Below are 9231 nucleotides of genomic sequence, written 5' to 3'. Positions count from 1 at the left end.
AGAACACATTCTTTTTGCAGCTTTCATTCTCCTTTCCCACCTCCTCTTTGTGACATTTAGTAATCCCTAGTCTATTTCCTCCATTACAAGGTCAACTTTTTTATTTCAACGTATGAAAGAGAACACACGAGAGGACATTCTGTCCCTGACTTATTTCAGTGAATATCCTCCAAATCTGTTTATTTTGCCACAGAAAGACAGCATCTGATTCTTTTTACAGCTGAACAATATCCCATTGTGTATATATATCACATATTCTTACCCACTTATCCACTAATGGACACCTTGGTTGGCACTGTATCTTAGCTGTTTGAAATAATGTGATGATGTAGGGTTATCAGGTGTCTGGTTGATGAGCCGATTTCGTTTCCATTGGATATATGCCAAGAAGTGAGATATTTGGATTCTATGGTAGATTTGTTGTCAGTATTTTAGTCATCGCTGTATTTTTTGTGCTCCTATGTTGGGATTTGATTCAAAGTTTTTATTAAAACTGGAACTTTAGAAGGAGGTCAGTAGGTTGGATTTTTCTCCTCTTTTTTTTCAAATTGTTATTGTTGTTGAGATACGAAATATTGATAAAGGACAAGTCTTCATCCCAGTTATCTACTCGGAAGCAGGAAAGGAATATTGCGCCTGTGAGGTCTGCCATGTCAGCCGTCTAAGAGAAGCAGTGAGGTCACGATACATCCTGACAAGCTCAAGACTGAGTTCATGCAAGGCAAGCTAAGAGGTTGAAGAATTGCACCAATGATCTCGTAATGCATAAGGATTGTTTTACAGGGACGGGGAATATATCTCAGCAGTAGAGTGCTTGTCTAGCCTAAATGAAGCCCTGGGATCAATTCCCAGTATCACAAAAAATACTTATCCTACCACTAATGGAGGAGATGATGCATACTTATTATCATTTAGTGTTTGTGGGCTGAAATTTCAGCACAGCATTTACGAATACCTCTGACTTAGAACATTTCACATAGCTACAGTCAAGGCGAGAGCTGTTGGCTGCCTGAAAATCTAATTTGGGTAGAGTGAGCATTTGTATCCTAGCTTTCTCATACCTGTTAACAGATAGAAAATTACCACATGGGAATATTCACTGGGGTGCCTTGTAGTGTGGTATCTGGCTTCCTCCAAGGTTAAGGACTGGGAAGAGGGGTAGAGAGAAAATACCCAAGGTACGGTGCTGTATATTTACACCCAACCGGTCAGAAACCAGTCTCCATGCTTGGGCCATGCAAGAGGATAGGTGTGAGTAAAGCAGGTGGCATTGTTGGAGACATCTTAGCATCTGCTTAGCACAGGAATTTATTAGGAAATACAGTGGTCACATTTGAAGTGACACCAGCCCTTCCTTCAATGCCTTCTGCTTCTGCTTCAAAGGTCAAAGCTTCCCAACACCTGGGCTCAGAGGGTATATTACTTCTACCTCATTAGTTGGTGATGATTGAGGCATCAGTTGAGAGGAAATCTTCAAAGCTTAGTCCCTAGGCTGCAAGAGAAAAGGATGGTGGTGGACATGGACATGGAACAGTATGGGTAGGACCCAGCAGAGCACACAGCAGTTAGAGGAGTGAGTGTTACTTGAACAATGTCAGAAGCCAGGTAGATTCACAGTAACTAGGAAGAAGGGCCATGTATTTTTTTAAATCCCCTTAGATTTCTAGGCCCATGTTGTCTAGCCTTTAGGAAATCATTGACTGAGCAAGTATGGTCTAAAAGTCCTTTGTCCATACTCAGATGCAGAAGATGGTGTCTAAGTCAAGAGAAAACAGGAAGTCAAATGAAGAGGACCTGTCCCACTGTAGGCACGAGACCTTTCTGTTTACTGAAGGGCCAACAAGGAACACTGAAGTCACTTCCCCTCTCTCACCTTCCACTGTTGTCTTCTCTCTATCATTGTGACATTTGGTCTCAGAAATGACACCTAGCATTAGCCTCCAGGTGCACGAGCCAGGAGACCCACATGTGAGCCTGAGTCAGACGGATGCATATTTTCCGGTCTCAGTGGACCTGCCTGTGTTACAGGACATGGCTGAGATGCTGAGCTGACTTCCTTTGTAAAGCTATGTGGGTGTTATGGTTATATTGCAGATGGTAGCATCCTGTTCGCTGGGAACATTTTGTAGAAATGAATACAAAGGAAGAAGGGCATTTAAGTATGAGATCACTGGGCAGAATAGAGTAGCCTGTGGCAGCAGTGGGCATGATCCTTCTGGTGTGCCTTCGTCTTCTCTTCTATTCCTTGCAGGGGCTCTTCTGTCCTATTTTCTGGGAGCTGGTGAGGTGTGTGACCTCAGCTATCTGCTTACCCCTCACTGATCCAGGGCTGCTGACACTTGCTATGAGAAACGTCTGAATTCAAACGAACTGATGGGAAAGAAGTTTGGTCTCATGTATTTCCCTTACAAACTTTACTAATTATCTTTGCCATTTAATGGAATAGAAGATAGTCTGTAGAAGAGGGCAGCTGGAGGTAATCAACTACATTGTATATATGGATTAGACTATCAAAAGACAAATAAAAGATATTCTAAAAGAAGATATAATTTTTTAAACTTATTTTTATTTTACATAGGTCTTTCTTGTTTATTCTTGTCAAGTTGATACAAGCTAGAGTCATATAGGAAACCTTGCTTGAGAAAATGCCTCCATCAGATTGGCTGGTAGGTGAGTCTGAAGGACTTTTTTTTTTTTTTATGAATGATTGATGTGAGATGGCCAGGCCCACTGGGGCCATTGCCATTCCCAGGAAGGTGGTTCTGGGTGATATAAGAAAGTAGGCTGTAGCCTAACAGGGAGTTGATGTGCCATAGAGTTGATACCTGGCCTGGGGGGAGGCAACTGCTCAGAGAAGAGGAAGGAGATGGGTGAGGGATTGTGGGAGGAGATGGCCAGGAAAGGGGCAGTGAGTAAGATATAAAGTGAATTAAAAAAACAAAACAAAACAAAACAAACAAACAAAAAAAAACCAAACAAATAAAACAAGTAGGCTGAGCAGACCATAGGAAACATGCCAGAAACAGTGGTGATGTTTCATGGTCCCTGCTTCACTTCCTGCTTGGGTTCCTGCCTTACCTTCCTTCAACAATGACACCTTTATCCCAGCTCTTGGGAGGCAGAGGCAGGTGGATATCTGTGGGATCAAGGGCAACCTGGTCTAGAAAGCTAGTTCCAGGACAGCCAAGGATACACAAATTAACCCCTTGTCTCAGAAAGAAAAAAAGGGGACAGGTAAGTCAAATAAGCCCTTTCCTTCCCAAGCTTCTTTGGCTCAATATTTTATTATAGCAATTACAAATCCAACTAAGAGAATATGGGCATTTTGCCTGAATATATGTCAGGACACTACATGCATGCCTTGTGCCATGAAGCCAGAAGAGGGTGTTGGATCTCCTGGTGGTGGAGTCACAGGATGTGCACTGTCTGACAAAGATGCAAGGAACTGAACTCAGGTTGTCTGAAGGAAAAAGACATTCAAACACTGAGCTGTCTCTTCATCTCCAAGAAGAAAACAATCTTGAAATTGATCTGTTTCTAGAAAGGAGGACAAGAGGGAACTTGTTCAATCTTCTACCCTCAAGTTGAAGATATATTTCTACTGGGAATTCAGTTTAATATCCATTGAAGCCTTTTGATGGGCAGGTTTAGGTCTTCGGTTTAAGGATATTTCTTTTTCACTCAGTTACTTTGTCTGTTTCTTGCACCTCACTCTCCCCCATCAAGCACACCATTGATACGTATTTTGGACCTTTGTGAACTATCTGTTTGCAACATCATTTCTCTCATGACTTTACTTCTCTGTTTCCTCTTATTTTGGTGGGTTCATCAAAACCATCCTCCACAGTGCTGATGTGATTTTCTTTCTCCCTCTAGCTGTTGATTCTTTTCTCTCTTCTCTTCTCTTCTCATGCATTTAAAACAGTTCTTTTCAAGTGTTTAATAGTAACGCTTTCTGCTAATTTCATCTAGTTCTCTTTCTGTAACTCCTTCTCAGCAGCTGCCTTTTGATCTCACTCTGTTGTCTTTTGTTCTAATATTGTTGACAATACGAGATGAATGTCTACAATTTATGTCTGTTTCCTGCAGCAAACCTTTTGAGAAAGAACACACTTCCATTGCTCCTCCAGATTGCCCTCTCCATCTGTGTTTAGAATCCCTTCGTGGGCTCCATATTATTTTTTTTCTGAGTTTTCCTGTCCGACAACAATGAAGTATCTTTCTGGGTCTGGAATTTTCAAACTGGATGGGTGGAGTCTTCTGAGATCATTTCAAAGGCATTTTTAAAGCTTGGAGGTTGCCTGAGGATAGAGAAATCTGTGACTGGATGGTATGTTTCCTGAGGCAAGCAAGGCTATAGACTGGGGACACTCACCTTCATTGTCAAATATCCTCCCTGCCTTTTGGCATAGCACATTGGGAAGACTCACTGGGATGGCTAATCTTAACTGTCGATATGATGGGATTTGAAGTAACTATGGAGACAAGCCTCTGAGTATGTTTGTGAGGGAGCTCCTAGACTGGGTTGAGTTTGGAAGACCCATGCTAAGTATGTATCTATGGTACCATCCAAACCCATGATAAATATGTATCTATGATACCCTCCAGGGGTTGAGATCCTGGGGTGTAGGAAAAGGAGAAAATGTACTGGAAGAACATTGATTGTTCTCTGCTTTCTCACTGCAGATGGGACCTGACTAGCTGCTTCAAGCCCCAGTGCACACGATGGTCTGTACCCTCAGATTGTGAGCCCAAATAAACCTTCCTTCCTTAATTTACCTTTGTTGAAAACTACCATGGAGCTTCAGGAATCAAGTTTATGTTGCTAGGCTTGGCCCGGTGGCTAGATCTCCTTACCAACAGAGCAAGCCATCTCTCTGGTCCCCTTAAGTTGCTTTAGTCACAACAGTGAGAAAAGCAATTAACATTGCCCTATTATGTGAAATAGTCAGTGATGTTTGTAGTACTCCATTCCCACCCCATTTGCTATTGAAAGCTGATTCCTATCCCATGATTTACCCATGTGTTGCCCTTGAACTTCCCGATTGTCCCTTCTGGTATCTCTGCTTCTCAAGAAGAAACTCCTCATTATAACTGCAATACTTATCACACAAGACTTCTTAGTATTCCCCGAATCAATCTCTGTTTGTTACATAACTAGCCTCTCACATGAACTATTATGCTTGTTTCTATGCTCTGAGTACACCAACATATATTGTCACCCTTTCAAAGCTTTTTTTTCTCTTTGGGTATCTCACCTAGTGTTCCTTTTTACTGCAGGTACTTGTAAAATCTTCAGCTGGAGTCACATCTCTTGTTCCTTCTACACAACCGCACTTTACATTTGGTAAGTTGCATCTTAATTGCTCCTTCTATCTCCCAAGTTTGCATAGATGGTCTGAGTTGTCAAGGCTGTGCTTTAATCATCTTTATTTTCCCTCTTTGTTCTTGGCATCTAACAGACAGTTCAGCTAATGCTTGTGAACTAATTGAGTGAAGAGGCTTAATATGCCAGCAAACAGGGTCTTCAATCTGAAATCTGAAAGCATTTGCTTTTTTTATTTGGTTTGAGAGAGAAATGGGTCATTCAGATAGGAATTCAATTGTGACTGGATGTTAAAGGTGCAGTTCTCCTGGCTTTGTGTCTTATCTCTGACAAGTCTCCTTCCTTGTATAAGCACAGAACAGCCCAGAGCTCCAAACACATTGTCTTTGCTGCTTAACAGGTACAAGTATTTTCAACTATGCCCAACTCTTCAAAAAAATCTCTGTTAACTGTTAATTGGGAGACACTTTTAACTTTAAAGACGACAACCTATACTTTGTTGTGTTTTTGCTGTTTGGAATCACACTACCTCTGCAGCAAGGTGCCTGTCTCTTTCCCGACAGAAATGTGGAACATAAGATGTCAATCTCTGCTTGGTTCCTGTTATTTTCAGTATTTCAGCCAAATGTCAATGAGACAAGAAGATGTCTTCTCTTAAGGACACCTTGCCTAATGGTTCTGTAGGGGAGGTTGGATTTGACAAGGTGAGAACTACATTCTGGTTTTCCTAGAACCTATCAGCAGATAGAGCTGCATGCTATGATGCCCTTAGATGCAAGAAGTCAGTAAGCCCAATAGCTCTTTTGACTATACTCAAGAGGGTGTAATCTGTGGGTTCTTGACTTTCTGTTTTGAGATTTAAGTGGTATAATCATAAGAAGAAATGTAGCACATAATTGTGGTGTATAATTTCAACTCAAATTTCTATAGTGCATGGTTCTGCTGGCTCTTCACTCTATCTGCAATAATTCATAGCATCGTGACCCTTCTTCATGTTGACAAAGAGATGGCTTTCCCCTTATGCAGTTTCTCCACTAACCAACCAGTCAGTGGTAACCACAGAAGCTTCTGTTCTCCATAACTACCAGGAAGGTCTTTAGAGAGGCTCTTGGTTTAACATAGGGTTTCTACTCTTTGGTTATACACTGGGATTGGATATAGTGTTGCCCAGAAAGCAAAGGAAAACAGTAATTTGGATTACTTCAGACCATTTCAGGAATAATTTGAGGTATCTCAAATTGGAACAGGAAGTTGTCATTGAGAATGTTATCTCCCCAACACCCCCTACACATACACACCCCTACACACACACACACACACACACACACACACACACACTCATACATACACACACACAGGGGGGAGAGGAGGAATTTATTTCCATTTTCCCTGACAACATATTAGAAGTTATGCTACATTCATAGTCTCTAAATTGCATTGTGGACACTTGTTTGATAAATAGGACAGAGTCATGTCTCCACAGGACTATAAAATGTGTTTTACAAATACTTTGCAACAAGCAGGTCGTCCACTGGGGCCTGGAAATCTTTCTGCCATGAGAGACTCTCATAGGTGTGATAATTATAATGTTATTTACTTTCTTTTTATTCCTGTGGTGGATTCACTGTCCATCACATTATGCAGAGGTTGGAAGAAGCAATAAGATCTTTTAAGGCTCAGGGAGAACTAGATCAAGGTGATTAGTGTTGTAGTTTGAATAGGGAATCTCCCTACAGGCTCATAATTTAAATACTTGGCTCTCAGCAAGGCCCTGAGATTTTGGGAGGTTCTGGAGATTGGAAGGTGGAGACTTTCTGGAGGAAATGGGCCACTGGTGGCCATCTCACAGGAGCACACTGTCCTTCCTCACTTCTGGTTTTGTATTATGCTTCCTGCTCCAGTGTTACGAACAGCCTCTTTCATCACCACGAGTGGAAACACTCCATCAACTCCTCACCACAATGGACTGAGATCCTCTAGAACCATGAGCCAAATGGGTCTCTTAAGCCACTTCTGTCATATATTGTCATCAGAGTGACACAAAAGTAGCTAATACAGCGAAGAAGACTAAGAGTAAGATTGTAGAAAAGGTCTGATACCAGGGGTTTTGATATAGATTGGAGGAACCTTTGATTTTAGTTTCTAGGGATTAAGATGGATGAAATGAGCATGCTTATACATTTAAAAATAATATTTTAATTTAATAATGTTTATTAATATGTGTATACACATATACAATATATTTTTATTACATTCACCCTTCACTCACCCCTCCAATTCCCTGTGGGTCCCTAAATACATCTCCTTCACAGCTTCATGTATTGTCCCTACATGTATTGGTATGGGATATCTTCTGGAAGTTAGGCAACCTACCAGTGGCCACATACCCAAAGCAATGCTACTCTTTCTCCTCCAGTAGCCACCAAGAGTCAAAAGTTCCCCAGCTAGAGTTAGAATCCATTTTGGCCCTTATTGTTGCTTAATAACAAACTAAAATTCAATATCATAAAGCAGCTTTAATACAAAACACACATTGTGGGGGCCCAGCTCTGGATGGGATGGCTTGTTTTGTTTTAAAAAACTCTGAAGACCCAGGTTGGAAAACTCAAGAGCTGGAGTCATCTGGAGTTGCTGATGTCTGTGAATGAGGGCTCAGCTGGTACTAACTCATCTGGAATGAGTGCACTGCTCTACCACGGGGCTTAAACTTCCTCACAGCCCTAAGGCAGTGACTTCTCACTTTGTGTTGCCATTTAAAGTCTTTTATATGTAGGTTCTCTTGAACAAGGTGGAAGTTGTGCTGATTTTTATGATGTCACTTTGCAAAACACAAAAAGAATCTTCTATATTCTTGATCCAATTTGTGATAGCTTTGGGAGTTTCAAAGTGGGGACATAGACAATTTATTGATGAGAAAGGTGATGAAGAGTACTGTTGACATACTTTCAAACCATAAGAGATTTTATAGGTTATTATACCCACCCTACTCAGGATTTGAAAGGTTCTTCCAAGCATCTTACCATTTACAGCCCTGCCACTCCTGAATAAATCTCAACATAGCACAAGGAGATGCTGAATAAATACACATGGCTGTTGACATAAGAGGGCAAGGACTTTCTAGATAAAAGCGTCATTATAATGTTGGAGGAATTTGATTTTTAAGATGGCAAAAGCCAATAGTAAAATGCAGCATGTTCTGCAAGAAGACAGAAAGCACCAATGACAGTGTGGAACAGCTCTGTTCATGAGATGGGAACCCAGGGAGGTAGAGACAGTCTGTCATTTACTTTATCTGAAGATTGCATAATTCTTGGCATGTTGGATGTGTTCAGTTAATGCTTTTCTACAGAAGAAAAAAATTAATCTTAATCTGAGTTGATTATCAAACTCCTTTGAGTTCAGGAAAAGTCTTGAAAACATAACCATGGGAGATAAACCTAGATCAAAGGGATTGATGTAATTAGGAGAGATTATGATACTGCCTTTGGATATGAAAACAATTACTAAGCATCAGGGGAGGGAAACTTTACCTGGAATATTCCAAAGAGAACTCTAGGGACAGAGGTAAAGTGTTTTGGGATAAGCTTCACAAAGAGTTATCTCAGTATAGAATGTACTTTGGATTTTGATTCACTGTTTAAGCATGACAGAAAATATTTACCTGTATGAGACTGAAAATATTCATAAGATGGAAAATATGGTAGTTCAATCTTATCTAACGTCTATATTTGATGCACATGAGTCAACATTGATAGCTCTTTAGGAACCATATTAGTCTTGGTTCAACCAAATGGGAAATTTAAGGACACACACCTAAATCAGATAAGGGACTAATATCCAATATATATAAAGAACTCAAGAAGGTGGACTCCAGAAAGTCAAATAACCCCATTAAAAATGGGGCT

At 40.7% G+C, this 9231-nt stretch overlaps 1 long non-coding RNA gene across 1 annotated transcript in view; it reads left to right on the top strand.

Moving 5' to 3' along the window:
- The first annotated feature begins 4687 nt into the window (after positions 1 to 4687).
- Positions 4688 to 9231, top strand: part of LOC110304295 — a 29112-nt gene continuing 24568 nt past the window's right edge. The window contains exons 1-2 of the long non-coding RNA XR_002379053.1: positions 4688 to 4728; positions 5281 to 5347. This is a non-coding gene — a long non-coding RNA (uncharacterized LOC110304295). The remainder of the gene's footprint in view (positions 4729 to 5280; positions 5348 to 9231) is intronic.

Source organism: Mus caroli, chromosome 11, assembly GCF_900094665.2.
Source record: "Mus caroli chromosome 11, CAROLI_EIJ_v1.1, whole genome shotgun sequence".
NCBI classification, from domain to species: domain Eukaryota; kingdom Metazoa; phylum Chordata; class Mammalia; order Rodentia; family Muridae; genus Mus; species Mus caroli.
This window is presented reverse-complemented; position numbering and strand designations above follow the sequence as displayed.